The following is a 20,096-nucleotide window of genomic DNA, read 5'->3' as shown; positions in this document are numbered from 1 at the left end:
ATATATTTAAAAATCATCTGGATAATTACATGAATCAAAACATTAGTCTTTCATATAAATAACTATTATCTCATTTTTTTTCATATATTTAACCATTAAAAGTTGCATAATTAGTATAACATAAACTGTTTGTAAATTTGAAACAAAATGCTAGAATAATCATCATTAGGCATGCATATATTTAAACATCATAAACATCATCCATAAGGCATTCTGAACTATCAGAATGCATATAACCTAATCATTAAGGTACCATAATCAACATCATCATCATATGGTGAAACACCTCATATCATCATTAGTAAAAATTAATGTTTAAATAGTCGAGATGATGTAGTAGTTCTCAAATCATGGAGTATTTAAAGCATGAATATATCAGCTAATCTCAATTCTATTAGGACATCTAAACTATAAAAAAATATTTCACATCCATTCTAATTTCCTATAATGGATTTAAAAGTGAAATTCATATTTAATAAGTACATGCAAGGAGGAACCTTACATACCAATTTTGAGTTTTAAGGGAGAGAATTAATAAAGGAAGATGAAGTTGAATTAAGACAGATGTCATATCCTAAGGGGGATAAATGATGATGAAGAATTTTGATGTTGAAGATAGATATTGAGTAAAAAAAAACATGTTGATGAAGATAAAGAATTAAAATGTTTAATTTTTGATAATGCATACATTTTCTTATCTTATGTAATGTTTTCTAATGTAGAATCATATGTTGTGTGTTTTTATCTATTCCAAAGGGGGAGATTCTTAGATCAAACTAATAATGTAATTATTAATGCTATGAATGTATATAAAAGAGTTATATCAGTTATTATGTTGTCATTGATGTCACTTCTTAGTTGGTTAGAAATTATTCTAACTCAATAGAGTGCTATATCAATATGATTGATGAAAAGGATTTGATTAATGAAGAAGATTTGAAGAAAGTATGATGAAGAGAGAGTTGATAAGTATGGTATACAATGAGAACTTGAATGAGTTGGATAGTGATAGTGTAATGTTGGTTTGATTTATTAACAATCATGTAATATTATAATATATTGAGCTACACAAGCCTAACCAAGTGACAAGATTAAAGAAGGAAGACACTATTCACTAATTGACTATAGTGTTCACTAAGCATTTGGAAAAGTAAGAGGAAAATTCAGTATTACCCAAGTGAGTCTAGTATTAACCGAGTGCTATATTAATTAAGTGACATGTTATGTTCACCGAGTAAAAACTAGATGAACAAGTTGAAAGAAACAGAATCTAAGGCCAACTTTTAATGAAAATATGGAATGTTTGAGGTTTTCAAAGGTGCAAGTCAAAGTTTGTTGCAAGATTAATGACTAGGACTATTCAATAAGGATCTAATGATGTAGATTGAAGAAGGATAAGGATGGACACAAAGTTCTATGGAATTTCTAGTTTCTATGTGGCTATGTAAAATGAATTTAAGATTGACGATTGTGATTAAGAAATAATAAATGGAAGAATTTGGATTGGATTATATTGTTGTAAATGAGAATTGTGGAAGATATTGAAGCTGAAAGAATATAGTTGAGCTAGGTGAACCAAGAAGAGCTAAGAAAGAAAGAGGAGTGAACCATCCAGTCAAGAGATAAGAGTGGGAGATTAGAAAGAGATTAAGTAGAAAGGAGATAGAAAAAAGCAAGGTAGAATTATACCTAAATAGATCAATATTTATATTATTACTTTCTAATCATTGGAGCATAAAATATCATAGATCAAGTGGACCTAACAAGTCTGTGAAATCCTATATAAAAACATCGATTAGTGGTGTTTGTAAGTCCTTTAGCACAAGCGAATCTTTAGACAAGATCAAGGATAGATAAGGTCTAGCTGATATTTTTCTTAAAATCCTCTAACAAGATTACATTAACAATATGTTTGTAATCTTTAACAAGGTTGGCTCTTAACATTAGAGCTCACTTTAGAAGAGTGAAATTTTTTTGGTTGTCGGTCCCAGGTGGGTTTTTCCTTAATAGGGTTTTGACATTAAAATATTGGTGTCAAATGTGTTGAATTTTTAATGATGCAAATTAATTTTCATGGTATTTTCATTTTAATACAATTCAGTAACAACTAAATTTAAGGTCAATAATAATTAAGTTTTATTATTTTTAGGTAGTTAAAACATAATAATGAATGAATAGTTTTAAGTAAAGTGATTGAATGAGTTGAATGTGAAGTTAAATTAGTACATCAAGTGATTTTTTATGATTATTATTGATGAAGGGTGCTCGCCTTAATACCATAAACACATAATAGAAATAATGAAATAACAACAATTTGTGAGAACAAAATATGAGATTGTTATTATCACCATAAATGAAAAACAACAATTTGTTCCTTCATTACAATAATATGTAAGAAAAAGTTGTGAACTATCACCTAGAGCTATCCTAGACAATGTTCAAGCATTTCTTAAATAGAAAATTTTATGCCACCTAAGAAGGTTCTAGACACTCAAACTTAATACCTAGGGCCAACAGACCCTAACAATACATGTAAATTTGGCCAAATATATTTGTTTACATTTATTTTGGAAGTTTTAGTCAGCCCAAGTTCAGGAGGTCATAATTCTCAAACCATTGCTCACATTGGCTATTATAACCACTTTTTGAAGACTCATCTTCTGATATACAGGCTTGGATTGACACAAGCACCCATCCACTAAGTTTTTGGGCCTCATTTGGGAACTTTTAGGCCTTCAATAGTGAGACTAAAGTTTATGTACTAGAATTGCAAACCAAAAATCCATAATAAATCCATGAATATTCATGACATGGCACTGAGTCTCAACTAGTAGATTGATATATCCAAAATGAACATCCACCTCTAAAAATTGGACACTTCATGCTCATATGACTAACTTAATAAGTAGGAAGACTCCAAAGACAAAAACTCTACATTAAAAAAACCCTTATTCAAATAATTGAAATGAGATATTTTTGGTTGATGCAAGATTGCTCTTATACCCAGGATGCTCCTACATCAGACACCCGAGGTAGTTTGAGAAGTGACCCTGTCATGTCTTAGGTATTAGTATCTCCTCAATCTCCTTTGTAGCCGAACTAACTATTGGAATACTCCAATACACTTCTACAACTTCATATCCATCACCTCTTTCATAACACTCTATCAAATCTAAAATGTTAAATATTGGTGAAATATTCAATTCAGCAGGCAACTCCACTTCATAGGCATTTCCAAAAATATTCTTTTTCACTATCTTATGTGGTCCAAACTTCTTCATTTTCAGGTTATTATATGTACCCACTAAAAAACACTCCTTTCTCAAATGAATCATGACTTCATCTCCAATTGGGAATTCTTTATACCTCTTTTTAACATCAGCATTAGTCTTGTACTATATATTCACCTTTGTAATGTGCTTCCTCACCTCCTCATGGACATTCTTCAAATGTTCAAAAAATTCTTTTGCTTTAGCACTACTTATCTCTCCTTTATCCAAATGCCTCAATTCAGAAGAATTTATGGAACTACTCCCATATACAATCTAGAATGGTGATTTACCAGTACTCCCATTGATAGAATTCTTATATGAAAATTTTGCATATGATAAAATCAAATCCCATCCTTTTGGCTTGTCTCTAACCAAACATCTCAAGAAATTTCCCAAACTGTGATTCACAACTTTGGTTTGCCCATCAGTTTATAGATGATGTGATGATATGAAATTCAAATCTATCTTCAATTTCTTCCACAATGTATGCTAGAAATACCCAACAAACTTGGTATCTTGATCTAAAACTATACTCTTTGGCAAACCATGCAGTCTCACCACTTCTCTAAAAATCAACTTTGCCACATGAACAACCTCACTAGTCTTCTCATAGGGAATGAAATGTACCATCTTTGAGAACCTTACAACCACAACAAAAATAGAATCACGCCTTTGTTGAGTCCTTGGTAAGCCAAGGAAACAATCCATGCTAACATCCTCCCACAAATTCCTTGGTATAGGTAATGGCTAATACAACCCTATATTCTACTTCACTCCTTTTGTTATTTAATATACTATGCAACTTTGCACAAAAGTCTTCACATCTTGTTGCAATTGTGGCTAGTAATAATTCTTAGCAACCAAAGTAATGGTCTTGTCTCTCCCTAGGCATCTAGTCAATCCTCCACTATGCTTCTCCTTGATGAGATTCTCTCTCATTAAACTTTTGGGAATGTACAAATGATTTCCTTTGAACAATATACCATCTTGGATTATGAAATCCAACCACTTCATCCTATCAAGTGTAACAAGTTTTATACAAGCCTTTCACACTCACTAAAATCAGGATCCTCTGGATACAAATTCTTGAGTTCCTTGAACCCAAACACCTCAATTTGCATCTCTATTAGCAAAAGTTATCTTCTACTAAGTGAATCTACAATTGTGTTAGAATTCCCACTCCTGTATGTCAAAAAAATGTATAACTCTACAAAAAATCAACCCACTTCAAATGTCTTTGGTTCAATTTTCATAGACTATTCAAATATTGCAAATATTTATGATTAGTATACCAAAAAAACTCCTTAGGAAGAAGATATTGTCTCCTCTTCTTCAATGCCTGAACTATAGCACAAATTTCTTGATCATATTTTTTTTCTTCTATTGGCATCATTCAACTTCTCACTAAAATAAGTAACAGGTCTACCTTCTTGGATCCAAACAACTCCTATTGCAGTACAACTAGCATCACAATATACTTGAAACACCTTGTTAAAATTTGGAAGTTTTAAAATAGGCTTCTCTATAACTTTATATTTCAATAGATTAAAATTATTATCTACTCCTACAATCCACTTAAATTATTTCTTATCCCCTTTCATTGTTTTGGTCAAGGGTCCACAAATACTACTAAAACCTCTTATGAACTTTCTATAAAAACTAGCTAGCCCATGAAAAGATCTTACCTTTTTATTACTCTTTGGAGTAGACCATTCAGGGACAACCTTCACTTTCTTCAAGACCATTTTCAAACCTTCTGCTAAGACTACAAGTCCTAGATACACCAACTCCTTCACAAAACTACACTTCTTTAGGTTTATCAACAACTTTTCTTCCCTCAACTTATCAAAAACCTTTAGAATATCCATCAAATTCTCCTCTATGTCTTACTAAAGGTCAAAATATTATCTAGGTAAACAATAAAAAAATTACTCAAAAACTCCTTCAGTGTGTCATTCTTGAGCCACATGAAAGTGTTTGGTACATTGGTTATCCCAAAAGGCATGACTAATCATTCATACAATCCTTTCCTTATCTTGAAGGAAGTCTTCCAATCATCACCTTCTTTGATGCGAATCTGATGGTATCCACTCTTTAGATCTATCTTTGTGAAATACTCAGCTCCACTCAAACAATCCATAATATCATTCATCCTTGGCAATGGAAATCTATACTTGATTGTGATCTTGTTTATAGCATGAGAATCTATGCACATCCTCTATTCTCTATTCATCTTTGGTGCTAATACTTTGTTTCCCAAGTTTTAGTTCATATCTTTTTGCTCTAGGGTTTTGAGTCAAGTCAAGTGTCAATGTCTTGAGTTTGAGTCAATATTGTCCATAAGATGACCTTTCTTCTCATTATTTTTTTGAGCTAACTTGATGTGGGAAATCATATAAGAAATGTACCAATCCAATGTCTAGGTGATTAGGTTTTGGAGGGTTTTTTATGCATTTTCATAATTAGAAGAAGTTCTAGATATCTTAATGATCCAACTTTCTTTATTCTTAATCATGTTGGAGATAAATATCCATACTATGTTATAGTTTTCATGAAAGACATTGCAGATGATCATGGTATAATGTAGGAGAATTAAATAAATCATCAAAAATGGTGAAAGAACCTAGTCAAAGGCCTCTATCTAAAGGAACAATACATTTAAAAGAGATAGTTGACATATTTAGAGCAAATAGTAGTGAAGAATATCGAAGAATGATTTTTAAAAATGATATGCAAATCATGAGAAAAAAGAGAAATAATATTAGTTGAATTCAATGCAGAAATGGTGAAGAACATGGTCAAAGGTGGCAAAAACCAAGTTGAAATTGAATCAATTGTCCAAAAAACATCTGAATGTCCATGACATCGATTTGAATAGTCAAGTCACCTTGGACATAAGACCTTTTCTAAAACTATCAGATCTTAAAGGATCTATGCTCATCATTATGTCACTATAAAGAGTTACACAAAGAATAACCAAAGTGAGTTAATGATACTGTTACATGTGAAATAGGTGGGACCTCCTTTCAGTCATGCACAATAATTAAGAAACACAATGAGCATCATTAATCTCAAGATAGATCTATGGTTGTTTCTTTGTTGTTATGAAAAGATAGGGATGTTTTTACTATGGTGACAGAGCAACAGAGCTACACATGTTCTTGTGGGTCATTTCCTTTTATAGATGGTATGGTGTTAGATGAGGTGACAAGTTTCTTCACTTGATTAGCTCTATATAAGATAGAGTCAAGGTTATGAAGAGATTCTTTTCAATGTCAATCTCTAGATCAATCTACACTTGTCATTATGTCTCTATGGAAAGTTGCTTGATTATTAATCATAGTAACATAATGACAGTTTAACATGTGTCTTGATGGGGCCATTATATTCCACAAAGTGCCACAAAGCAAAGTAGTCCAACATTAGATTCTCCAAGTAATGGAATAATGCCACCTATTTGACATGATGTGTATAGATGGAAAATTGACCCACAATGTAGAGTAAAAAAGAGAATTATCATCTTTTATCACCACTATCATATCAAAAAGATAACTATGCTTGTCATTATGTCACCATGGAAAGTTTCCCAAATGTTAATTATAGTGACATAATTTTGATTCAATGCATATACAAAAGGGACTGATAGAAGAAAGTGCAAAGGAAGAAGTAAAAGGGGTTGTAAAGATTTAATCTAAAACATTAATTTGAGATTAATGATGGAAATTCAAAACTATAGTGACCATTATAATATGAATTACATAGACTTGGTGCCAAACAATAGACTATGAAGAATCAAATATTTCTATACAATTTTTTGAAGTTGTAGGAAGATAAATAGTAATCATATTTTTTTAGAAGTACCATGGATCTAGAATCATCGATATAAAAGATGCCACATGTTCATATCATTGGATAATTTCATATTTTCTTCTCTTTTATATTTTGTGACTATTGCTCTACTAAACTGAGGGATGATAGAAACCTATAAATGTAATCTCATTTGACAATATGAAGGTTAGAAAACGTGATGGTGAATTGGTCTGTAATTCCATTTACCCTATTTGCTTGACATGTTTTGTGGCCCATGCATAGAGTATTTTTTCATTAATCATTGAAAGACAATCATGTATTATTCTATGAATAATCAAATGAATTCCATTTCACTTTGATGTTTGTAGTATAGTGATTCTTTTTACTTTCTTTATATATGGTTGTGTTTCTTCTCTTGGAAGTTTCATATAATGTTAGATAGTTTCATTGGGAAATGAAAGATAAATGTGTATGAATCTATTAGTTTTTGGTTGGATTCCATTTCATTCAAGGCTGATAGTGAAAGCAATTCCATTTTCTCTCATGTACATATCTTCTTCATTCCTTTTTGGCATTTAGAATAGAAGTAAGGGTTAGAAATATTAAGATAATCTACTATAGTCATTTCATTGAGTGTGATAGGTTTTCAAATCCATCTTTCCTAAATTGTTTGTGTCTACAAAAATTTGGTTATCCTTTACTGCTCTTAGGTTAAGAGCTTATAATGTCAAAACTTATAATTTATAAAAGACATATTCATTACAAGTCATAGGGAGCTATGCCTGATAATTCAAAGAATAGTGATAGAATACATACACTAATCCATTTTTTGGTAAACATCCTTTTGTCTCTTCAAACATTGGGTATCGAAGAGTCAGGTTATAAAATCTAATAAGAGGACAAATTGTTAACCAACAATTTTTGGCAACTTTGCTAGGGAGATTTCAAGTGAAAGCTTTGAATAATTTTCCTTCATATTAATTTGCAATCTAATTCCATATACTTGAGTTAAGAGAAAGTACTTGTGGTAGTCAAGTGTTTTCCATAAGAACTTGATACTAGTTCTACAACCTCATACTATTGAAGAAAAGAAGCAAATCAAAAGTTGAATAATGGTAAAGATAAATTCAAAATAGCATTTTTTTGAACATTTCATACATCCTAGATCCCAAATATACCAGGAGTGCTAAAGAAAGTAGAATGATTGACCCAATATATAAAGACCTCGGGAAGGATAACTTTCCCATCCTTGAAGATCTTTGTAGAAGAGGAAGAGCACATGTAAGGGAATTTGTGACCAAGTAACTCCAAGATAATCACTTGTCTATAGTTTTTCCTCATAATAAAACATAGAGAAGTCAATCTTCTTCTCCTCCTATTGTTAGGACTTCCATTCCTCCTACTTTTGATGCTTTGTTGTTGATTAGTGCAACACTTCCAATTTTTGTTAATTTTTAGATAAATCAGAATATTATTTAGTAACTATGGCACAACCATGGGGAAATGCTATTGGCCCTCTTACACTTAGGGCTAATAATGATCTACCAAGACCATCAAGGAAAAACTTTCCAAAATTTAATGGTGATGGTACTATTTCTATAGAACAACACTTAAGTGCTTTCCATAAGGCTTGTGGTGTAGTAAATCCTCAACATGAGGATGTGGCTATCAGAATATTTGTCATCACACTTGTAGAAAATTTTGCTGATTGGTTTAAGACCTACCTATAGGATGTATCATAGATTGGGATACTATGAAAGAAAGGTTTGAAGAATACTATAAAAGTATAGAGGATGCACGAGTATTGTTGTTGCAAATGGAACATATAAAGAAAAACTTTCAATATAATTATCTACCAAGACCATCAAGGAAAAAATTTCCAAAATTTAATGGTGATGGTGCCATTTCTATAGAACAACACTTAAGTGCTTTCCATAAGGCTTGTGGTGTAGTAAATCCTCAACATGAGGATATGGCTGTCAAAATATTTGTTGTCACACTTGTAGACAATGTTGCTGATTGGTTTCAAGACCTACCTATAGGATGCATCATAGATTGGGATACTATGAAACAAAGGTTTGAAGAATACTATAAAAGTATAGAGGATGCACAAGTATTGTTGTTGCAAATGGCACATATAAAGAAAGAACCATCAGTTTCCATGAGAGATTTTAATGCAAAGCTCAATAAATTCCTCAAAAGGATACCTCCTACAAGTGCACCTACAAATGATAATAAGAAGACTTTCCACATTGGCTTTATGTGTCCTAATCTAGGATATCAAATTAGAAGATAAAATATAGCAAACTTAGAAGCTTCTCAAACACTAGCTATGGAGATGGAAGATGACATGATAGCCTTTGGTAAGTGGAAAAGAGAATTCCAATCTAGAACCATGGGTAATACAGTTAGTACTTCTAATAATACAGAGGCTATGCTTCAAAAATTGTCTAATGAGCTCATTTCATTGAAGAAACAAATCAATAGGCCTACTCATTCTTTTCATCAACCTCATAAAGAAGGTTATAGAAATCCAAATGGAGGTAAAGCATTGCAAATACCACCTATTAAATAGCGATTAGCAATTGAAGGTGCCCCAAAAATACAAAATATGTGTGCTTTTCATTTAAGAGTAGATCATGATGGAGATACTTGTGCTGATATGATTAGATATAGAATATGGTGGATAACAAAGAACTAATAATTGAATATCATAAAAGTGAGGATGATCATGTTCCTTGTGGTGACTTTGAAAATTATTTCTTAGAGTATGAATCAGATTTAGAAGTAGGAGGTGACTATTTTGCTACTCTAGAAGGACCTTAGTTAATAGTAATGAGCAAAGGTCAGAAGAATAGAAATCAAACCAAAAACTCAATTCCTATAAAAAATAATGCACCATCAAAAATAAAGCTGATATGGATAGTGGCATAGTAACTTCAACTTCACAAAAGGAGCACAAAGGTAAATCAAATAATTCCTTTGACATCATACAATATTGTGAAGAGGTAAGAATCTAGATATCTCCATTGGATTACTTAAAGTCTAATCCTAATTAATTGAAAAGATTAGTTAAGAATTGTAATAGTAATGATGCAGGTCATGTTAATATTAATGCTAATGTTGATCACCACAATAAAGTTAGCACTAGTGGAACTTCTATGACAAATGAAGATTTGCAATCTCCAAGTTGTTTAAAGAAGAAGAACCTCTTGTCTTGGCCTTATGCCCAAATGAGAAACCATATCCATTCTACATTTCCTTGTTTATCAATGGAAATAGATTGAGTAACTACATCATAGATTCAAGAGCCTTTGATAATATAATGCCTACCTCTATAGTAAAATAGTTAGGTCTTCCTTTGACTAAAGCTTTTGGTATATGTTATTCAATGGATGCAAAACAAGTGCCATTTCTTGGACAAATAAAAGATGCTCAAGTTGTCCTTGCTAGTTATCCTTCCAAAAGGTTAAAATTCACTATTCTAGTGGTAGAAATTCTTGCAAGCTATTGCATACTCCTAAGTAGAAGTGTTTGCAAAGATATGGCTGGGAAGATAAAACTAGATTGGTCTTGTGCTATTATCCAAGTTGGAGATAAAAAGGTGAAACTAGAACCAGAAGAAAAGGAAAAATTTTCTATCCTAAAATTAGATGATCCTAGGTCTCAAATCTTATATCATGCAATGTAGTTTGGTAATTATATGTTGTTCTCTGACACCCTGAATATTTTAGAAGAATCAAAGAAAAAATAAATGTGATCAATTGTGGACTCTAGAATTTGATGGTAGTGTTAATTTCAAATTGGTTTTGACAAGTGAGATAGTATGTGCCAAGTGATTTAGGAGCCAAGAAAGTAGTGCATGCTAAGTCATTCAGTTGCTGAGTGATAGCATTAAAGTTATAGTTAGTGCCAAGCACCAGGGACTTCAGATGCCAAGTAACATAGTTTTGAAATAGTTGTTTATATTTTGCACAAACTAATATGTAAACCATTTTTGAGCCAACTTAAGGATTGAATTATGATCTTTTATTGATAAAGAAGAATCTTAAGTGGAATTCTTATGTATTACATGCATCTAATTACGTAAAAAGAGAAGGTTTAAGCAGCACTATGGGTGAATCATAGTCATTGATTCATACCTAACCGTAAGTCACCTAGGTCTTCTTAAGGAGGAAAAACCCTAAACTTTTTATGAATGATCAGAGAGAGAGAAGGATAATTTGCATGTGCAAATAGGACATTCATGGTGACCAAGGTATTATGATATGAATTGCATTGTAAAATTAGTTAAAGGAGAATAGAGGAAGGAAACAATGAATAACAAAGAGACATCTAATCAAGAAGGATCAAGTACAAAATAGTATAGAGGTGATTTGACATCAAGAAATAGAGTGCTATTCAAAGGATCATTGCTGAGACATTCTAATAGGTGAATTAGTTAAATCTCTTAATAAAGTAGTCCTAACAGGCTATATTGAAATTCTCTAACAAGGTGCTTACTTAATTGTGAGTTGAAGTCTTTTAACTAGGCACACTTCTAATAGGGTGTTGAAATCCTTTAATAGGGTAAGACCTAATAGTCTTTGTAAGCTTTTAAAAGGGTAGACCTTTCATAGTTTAGATCATGTTTCATGATCAAACATAGTAACCTTCATTAGATACACTTTATTACTATAGTAGTGAATATTTGTGGATGACATCCCCACCCTAGTTTTAACTTCTCATTAGAGGGTTTCTGGATAATCATATCTTGTGTCATATATGTGTGAATGCTTACTTCTTTACATAATTTAGATGTATATGCTTTACATGGTATTTTGGTTTACTTATTAATTTGTAAGATGGATGGTTTTATGGGTAAAAGTTTGAAGCATTGATTCACCCACCCCCACCCTCCCCCCCTCTCTGCCCACCTCCCCCCCCCCCTCTCTCAAAGTTTACCTTTCCTATTGTAATTCCAACATTTGGTATTAGAGCCTTGTCCTCTGAAAGTGAAGCTTTGCAGTTTTGAGGAAAGATATTGGAAATGGAAATATACAAGTTGGAAAATAATATTAAGAACCAAAAGATTGAAATACAACTCATTCTAAATCAATTGAATGAAGCAAGAGAAAATATAAAGAAATCATTGAGAAGAAGGAAGAAAATTGCTATTGAGGAGAATGACACACAATACCATGAGATGGACACTACTAAACTATTTGCAAATGGAGACTCCAATGAATTTGATGTAGTAGTTGCATATCTAATGGAAAAGAACATAACCCTAGCTGAAGAGATCATAAATCTTAAGATAGAGCAAGAATCACAAGCCATATTACTAAGTGATGTGATTGAATAGAAAAAGAAAGCTATGGAAGATAAAGACATGATTGAAGATGAAAAAAGAGTTTTAACTAGTAGACTAGAAGAGAAATCATCAGAAGTAAATATGATTTCTTATATGCATTTGGAAACAATGAATCAAATCGTGATTGCTAATCAAGAAATAAATAATAAAGACATTGAGATCACAATACTGAAGTTGCAGAAAGAATAGTTGAGAAATGATCTAAAAAGGGAGAAGTAGTTTTTTGAAATTTTCAATAAACCAAGTGAAGCCATCAAGTACTTTGAACAATTGATGAGATCTCCTAGATCTAACAATGATACATCTAGACTAGGATACACTAGTACTAAAGAAGGAGAACCATCCAAAATTGTTGAAGAAAGAAGTAGCAAAGGTAAAAATCCAAACCTACTTGTCATAATTGTGGAAAGATAGGACACACTGCTAATGTATGCAAGAGAAAGATAGTAAAACAAAATGTTAAGTAGAAGAACATGGGTCACTGTTATAAGTGCAACAAACAAGGTCATTAGACACATAAATGGAGAACCAAGACCATGCACACTCAAATATTTGAAGGATACTATTATAATTGTCAAAAGAATGGACATAGAGATTTTGAATGTAGATCCAAACCCAATTGGTCATCAAAAAAGAAAACAAAGGTAAAGAATAATAAAAAACTCTTATGATTGGGATTATAATACAAGGTATAGTTGTTACTATTATCAAGAGTATGGACATGTTCTTGAGAACTACATTAGGACACATTTTAGAAGTGATTACAAAAGGTGGTTGAGTCAAATCACATGTTTTAGCTATTTTTAGACTAGTCACGTTAGTAAATATTGTCCAACAAGGTCAAAGGCAACAAGTTGTGAGTTCAATAAAGGTAAAGGAAAGGAAGATATTGAAAATGTCACTGATGAGATGGATATGATATGGAAGAGAAAGGAAGATTGTAGCACATCAAGTGTAGATAGGATCACTTCACCGAATAGTTTAGGTGATCACCCCTCATCAAATTAAGTAATCAAGAGGTATGTGGGATTAATATTTAAAAGATATACCATACTAAAATTCCAAGGATTTAATTTTGAAAAGATTACATATGTATGAATAAAGATGCAAAGTGTTGTTAAAAACCAAGGATAAATCTTTAAGTTTTGTCAGTTTTTCATATTACTATCGAGCATAAAAATTTTCATATGGTTATCAAGTAAAATGTTAGTGGATGTCAAGCTAGAAAATTTGTTATCTAATGCTGAGATCATAGCATTGTTGAGCATATGGAAAGACATGTGGATGCTGAGTGAGCCAAAGATTGAATTGATGTCAACTTACAACTGTGTAAGCACTTGGCATTAAATGTAGTGTTTTAAAGGTTATTTGATCAATTTCTTATTCATTTGACATCATTTGAATTTGAGGAAGAATATGAAGAGATAAAGGAGAATTTGATCTAAGAATTTGTAGGAGATTTAAATGGCTATTTAACACCATTTCAGCAGGATTGATAAGGTATTTAGCATGTACCAAGCTACGTAGTTTTAGATTTTGCAAACCCTAGATACATGTAATGGTGTATAGTTCATCTAAATAAAAAGGTGCAGAGGGAAAAGAGGTTTTAAATTTCCAATTGATTAGCAATGAAATCAAACAACCTATTTTCAAGGCTATCCTAGATATAGCTTATAAGCAGGATCCCTTTGGTGTGTTGTCTATGATACCACTACAAGTCTTGATGATTCAAGATATTAGGAATTGTTGCACATGCAAGATTGGAAGCATAGGAGACATGGAAATTATAGAAGTATATGGGAAACTATACAAAACTAGAGTTTTGAAGGAAGAATTCAAGATTTTTGAGAAGAAAGGGTTAACTTGTGCTCTAGATTTCCCCAATTTCTTTAAAATAGAGTGGATTAAGATTATTTTAAGAAAAATGCATGATAGCTCTATATGGTTAGAAAATGGGCTAGTAAAATCACAAAGAAGATTGTTCACAAGGTAACAAGGTAAGATTGTTTAAGATTTTTTAAACACGACAAGACAAATTAGGGATGCATCCCTTGCTCAAGTTATGCTAGAACTTAGTAAGGCTGAGATGTCTTAAGCCATTAAGAAATATGCTATAAAATTTTTACCAAAGTATAGAGAATTTAGAATATTACAAAAAAATATGGGGGATGTTGTAAAGAAGTCTAAACAAATGTGAAAGTTAATATACAGACTGTCAACATTAAAAGAAGTTCACCAAACACCTATTGAGATATGAGAAGATGAAGAAGATAATAATGAATAAGGAATAGTTGAGGGAGGCATTGATATGAATATTGATAACTAGGAACTAGATTAGGAAGAGTAGCAAACATAATAGAGTGTACAAGATACACAAATTCCCAGTGCTAGCCCTCCATAGGTGACTAAAACTAGCAAAGTAAATGATGTTTCTAATAGTAGTGATTAGAAAATCAATCCCCTTACAAAGGAAGATTTGAAAAGGATACTTATCCAATCCACTCTCCAAAACAAATTATGTGATAACCCTATACTGGTGAGTGAAGATGAAATTCAGAAGATAGAGGCTATAACTGTAGGGGAGGAAGTGAAAACACAAGAAACACCTATAATCACTCCTCAAGTCACCAGTGTAAAACCTTCACAACCCGTAGTTGTATATCAAAGGAAGGAGATAGTAGGTTTCATTGTTAGTACACTCATTCAAGACACTTTAGTCTCAAGAAATGAACAAGAAACTAAAAAAGATAAGGTTGAGATAGTTAGAGAAGACAAGGTGGAAACATTAGAAAATGATGGGAGTCAAAGCCAAATAGGTTAGGTAGATACACCTACACCTCCAGCACAAGATCAAGGTTAGGTAGAAAAGGACAAGTCTAAAGAGACAAGTTTGACATCCAATCTAAAGGAGCTAGTAGCAATCCAAGCACTGGTGACATTGCCAGAATCTGATACTCCTTCCAATCAAGCTCTTCAAAGGTCGAGTATAGATGCTACACCATTGCAATTTTCAATGCTAAGTCCTTGCTCATTTAAGGTGGAAGAGGTAATCAATTATGTAGATATTAGCCTAGATAAAAAGATTGTATTTCCTAAATTTGATTTGGCAATAATAACTATTGAGTAGATGGGCATACTACAAGAGGCTCTAACAAAGAAGAAACATCAAGAACTACTTAGAAGGGAGCATAGGTAGAAGCAATCTTTGATTGGCATCAAAGATATTTTCTTAGATGCATTCAATCTACCTACTTCAGATGAAACCAACCCCATTATTGAACAATTGACCAATATAGTGGAAAGAGTTAGTGACATAGACCTCGATACTAATGTCAAACTATTAGAATGGTCTAAAAAGAAGTTTCAAAAGAAGATAAATGAGAAGATATCCATTGGTATTACACTGACATAGTTTGAGCTAGGAACCAAGATAGAGAGTGTGAAGAAGGTACTAGAGAAAATTTTCTCTCTACACACCAAACTATGTAATCCTACACTCTTCACACAAGAGGTAAGGAATCACATCTTGAGTTTGGAGAGCCAAATGTAGTCATCCAGTGCAACATTTCCTAAGTACCCAACTCAAAGTGAGAAACACTTTAGGAACCTATTGCAATCCTAGAGTTAGTTAGCATGACTACAAGAAGATGAAGCCAACATAAGGGCTAAACTGATCAACATTCAGTTGATATTGACTCCTCACATGGAGATTTTACACAAGGAACTAGACTATGTAGAAACACTTATGAAGAAACACCCTAATCTTTCTACATTAGATTGCTTAGTTCACCTTGCTACTAAGCTATCCATCCAACTTAAGTCTTTAGAGGTAGCTTTTTATAATTGGGATATAGCTCTTAATGTTATACTTGAATTCCATAAATATTTTTTGGACAAATATACTATTAGTGTACAACCCATAGACATTAGTGTCAAAAAGGAGGAGTAAGAGGAATGGGGGAGAAAACAAGTAGAACAAAAAGATATGTATCTAATGGGAGTAAGAACAAAGGGAGAGTAAGAGAACAACAAAATGCAAACATTAGTTCAGATAGGAATAGAGAAAGAGTATTGAAAGAAATGAAAAGGTAGAGCAAGGAACAAGAAATAATCCAAGTAAGTTAAGTGTGAAACAATGTTACCATGAGCTAAGAAAAATCCAAGAACATACACCAAGAATTTAACAATGGAGACAAGGATTTATAAGGGGAAAGCAAAGAAAACCCCTTGTGAGTATTATGAATGAAGGCAAATGCCTAGAGAAGAGAAAGAGAGAGTGTTGGAGCAAAATAGCTCAATACAATAACATCAAAATGATGTGTAAAGAAGAAAGAAAGAGGAGCATCTCTTTTAAAGAGATGAGAAAGGAGTTTCATGTGTTCTCATGTGTAACTCCCATTTTTTTGAATGCCACATTCATAATAGGTGTGTGCAAGGTGTCACAATCCTCTTAAGGAGGATAAACTAAATTCCTTAATAAAGGAATTATAAAAATGAGTTGTCCTCACATGTGGAATAAAGGACAAATAATGACATGTCCTCCACATGTGTACAATAGGAAAAACTACATTTAGGGATTCTTGGAAAATCCCAATTAAATACATCCAAGGGAAGATTAATGTTTCTAACATCCCCCCTTAATCTTTACTTGGGGAGTTTACATCAAAGGGTTGCAAACCCAAATTTTTACAATGAAATCAAAATCTCTCTTTAGAAAGTGGTTTTGTCAAAATATCAGCCACTTGATGTTCACCTTTACAATAAAGAAGAGTAACTTACTTATCTTCAACTTGTTCTCGAATGAAGTGATGTTGAAGTGAAATATGTTTGGTCCTTGCATGAAAAACTAGATTCTTTGCCAAGGCAATAACACTTTGATTGTCACAATGTCAAGGGGTATGTGCTTGTTGAGGTAGACCCAAATCTTCAAGAAGTATTCTAAGCCATAAAGCTTCCTTAGCTGCATTGGTACAACCTTTGTATTCAGCTTCAGTTGAGAAAAGGGAAATAAAGTGTTCTTTTTTACTTTTCCAAGAAATTGGACCTGAACCAACAAAGAAACAATAGCCACAAGTGGATTTCCCATCATTGGGATCTCCTGTTGGAAATGATTGAAATGATCATAAGAAAAGTTGTTGGAATAATATATGGAACTGGTAAAGAATGTCCTCAATCATTGTTTTGTCATTGATGTCAAACTTGCTACTTGCAGGAATGACAATTGCTTTAGTGATCCAAATACTATCAATTAGTTGATTGTCAAGGAGGAGGCAATCAATAAGATGTAACTAGAACACCTAGAGAAAGGTTGAAGTTATGATGTTGTAATGAAGTACAAGGATCAACTAAGCCATTGATGAAAAAGTGTATTTGATGACATACTATAATATACAAAGAATGGGTACACTGAAACATATCAAAGATTTAAGGTTTTAGCTAAGTCTTTTGTAAAGCTCAACTAAGTTCACTAGAGAGAAGGAGCCGAGCAAGCTAGTAAGAGTCGAGAAAATTCTTAGTTAATGCCGAGTAAACTTTAGATGCCGAGTAAACTTTAGATGCCAAATAAATTTTAGATGTCCAGCAAGTTCAAATGTTGAGTGACATAGATTTTATCAAGTGCCGAGCAGAACCAAGTATCGAGCAAGTATAGGTGCCGAGTAACACAGAGGTGCCGAGCACCAGTAACTCAATAATGCCGAGTTGCTGCATTATTTTGGAAATCAAAGATTCACCAAATCTAAACTGACAAGGTTGTTATCTAGAAATTTGTGAATTAAAAGGAAGATAAGAATGATGAGCTGGTGACACAGAACACCATGTAGAACATTTTTAAGGATACAACTGGTGAAGTTTCTAGAAGAGAACAAGATATGGGGTAGATACATTGTATCCTACCTAATCCATTTTGAAACCCTAAAATTGGAGAGGGAGAATTGAGCAGCAAAGGCAAATCAGATTTCTATTTAAGAAGACATAAATTAATGAAAAGAGAGAGAGAGAGAGAGAGAGAGAGAGAGAGAGAGAGAGAGAGAGAGAGAGAGGTGGTCAAGCATAAAAGCATGAAGTACTGAAGAAGGTGCTAAGGAGAAGAAAGCATAGGAAATCTATTTGGATAGATGACCACAAGGATGATTGCATTGGCAGAATGAGTAAGAAGACTCAAGGAGATGAAGCTTGAGAGGAAGACAAGTAGTCAGAGCTGGAGTGATTAAAGCCAAGCATAAGGACTTTACTAAAAGTGTGATCTAAAATCTGCAAAGTATGTTTTAAGTTATATCAGATCAAAAGACCATTATCATTACTTTCTAGCAATTGTAATAGTAACTTTAAATCCTATGGACTTAGGTTGATTTAATAGCCATAAGATAAATCCTTTAACAGGGTGACATTCCAAGTGAATGTTCTAAAGACCTTTAACCAGGCCATTCCTAACAGTTTGGTGAAATCCTCTAACAGGGTCACATTTAACAGTGTGTTGTAAGCCTTTAATAGGGCAGGCTTTTAATAGGGCATCACTTCAGAAGAGTGAGAATCAAGTAGCATGTTACTGGTGGTTTTTCCCAAATTGGATTTCCACGTAAATCATTGTGTCATGTGTTGATCTTGGATGTTTTATCTTTTCATATTGATTTACTGTAACTTTCTTATATGATTGATTTAAGTTTGGATGGATGAAAAGTGTATGGATTCATTAAAAGTAGTAAAAAGGTATTAATAGGGCATTTGGACCTTGGATAACTAATTCACCCCCCCCCCCCCCCCCCCCCCCCCTCTCATTTATTCTAAAGAATTCTAACAATTGGTATCAGAGCCTGACTGTTGATTCAGTTTAAAGGGACTACAAGTAGAAAAGATCAAAATGCCAAAGAGAGAAGTTCCCAAGCTCAACAAAGACAACTTTGTTTCATGGAAAAGTTTGATGAAGCTACATCTTGGATCCATAGGAGATTACGCCCAAAATTCAATTGTCACTCAACATGTAGATCCAACAGCTGCTCCTACTGCAGAAGACATGAAAAACAAGCAAGAACACAATCAAACAATGTTGGAAATTGCCTCTACACTTAGCTATGCTAAATTTGATGATATCAAAGGTTGTGACACTGCATTCAAAATATGGAAAGCCCTATCAGACATCTATGGAGGAGATCAAAATGTACAAAGAGAAAAAAGAGAAAGTCTCAGAGGAAAGTTTGATGACATGAAAATGGAAGAAAATGAGAATGCTGCTCAGTATGGTGCAAGAATAAAAGAAGTGGTAAGTGTAATAAGATGCTTGAGTGGTCAACTAGATGAAGATATTGTTAATAGTAATTTCTTAAGAACCTTGCTCCATATCTATGCTATTAGAGTATTAGCAATACAAGAGCTAAGATGTATACTAGGAAATAATCTAAGTTTTGAAGGTATAATAGGTAGACTCACTGCATTTGAGTTATCTAACTTTGACAACTACAGACCTGAAAATGTTGAATCTGCTTTTAAGGCCAAGTTATCACTAAAAGATGCTGAATAGGTGAAATCAAAGAAAGGAAGAAAAATGAAGTATATATCCAGTGACAGTAGCACTAATGAGGAAGATGTGGAATAATTGGAAGCATTGCTCACTAGAAGATTTCACAGGGGCAAAGGAAAATTCAAAGGTAAGATGCCTATCATTT

Source organism: Cupressus sempervirens, chromosome 9 (genome assembly GCF_028749045.1).
Source record: "Cupressus sempervirens isolate cs-2001-9-10 chromosome 9, ASM2874904v1, whole genome shotgun sequence".
In the NCBI taxonomy this organism is placed as follows: domain Eukaryota; kingdom Viridiplantae; phylum Streptophyta; class Pinopsida; order Cupressales; family Cupressaceae; genus Cupressus; species Cupressus sempervirens.
Note: the sequence above shows the minus strand (reverse complement) of the source record.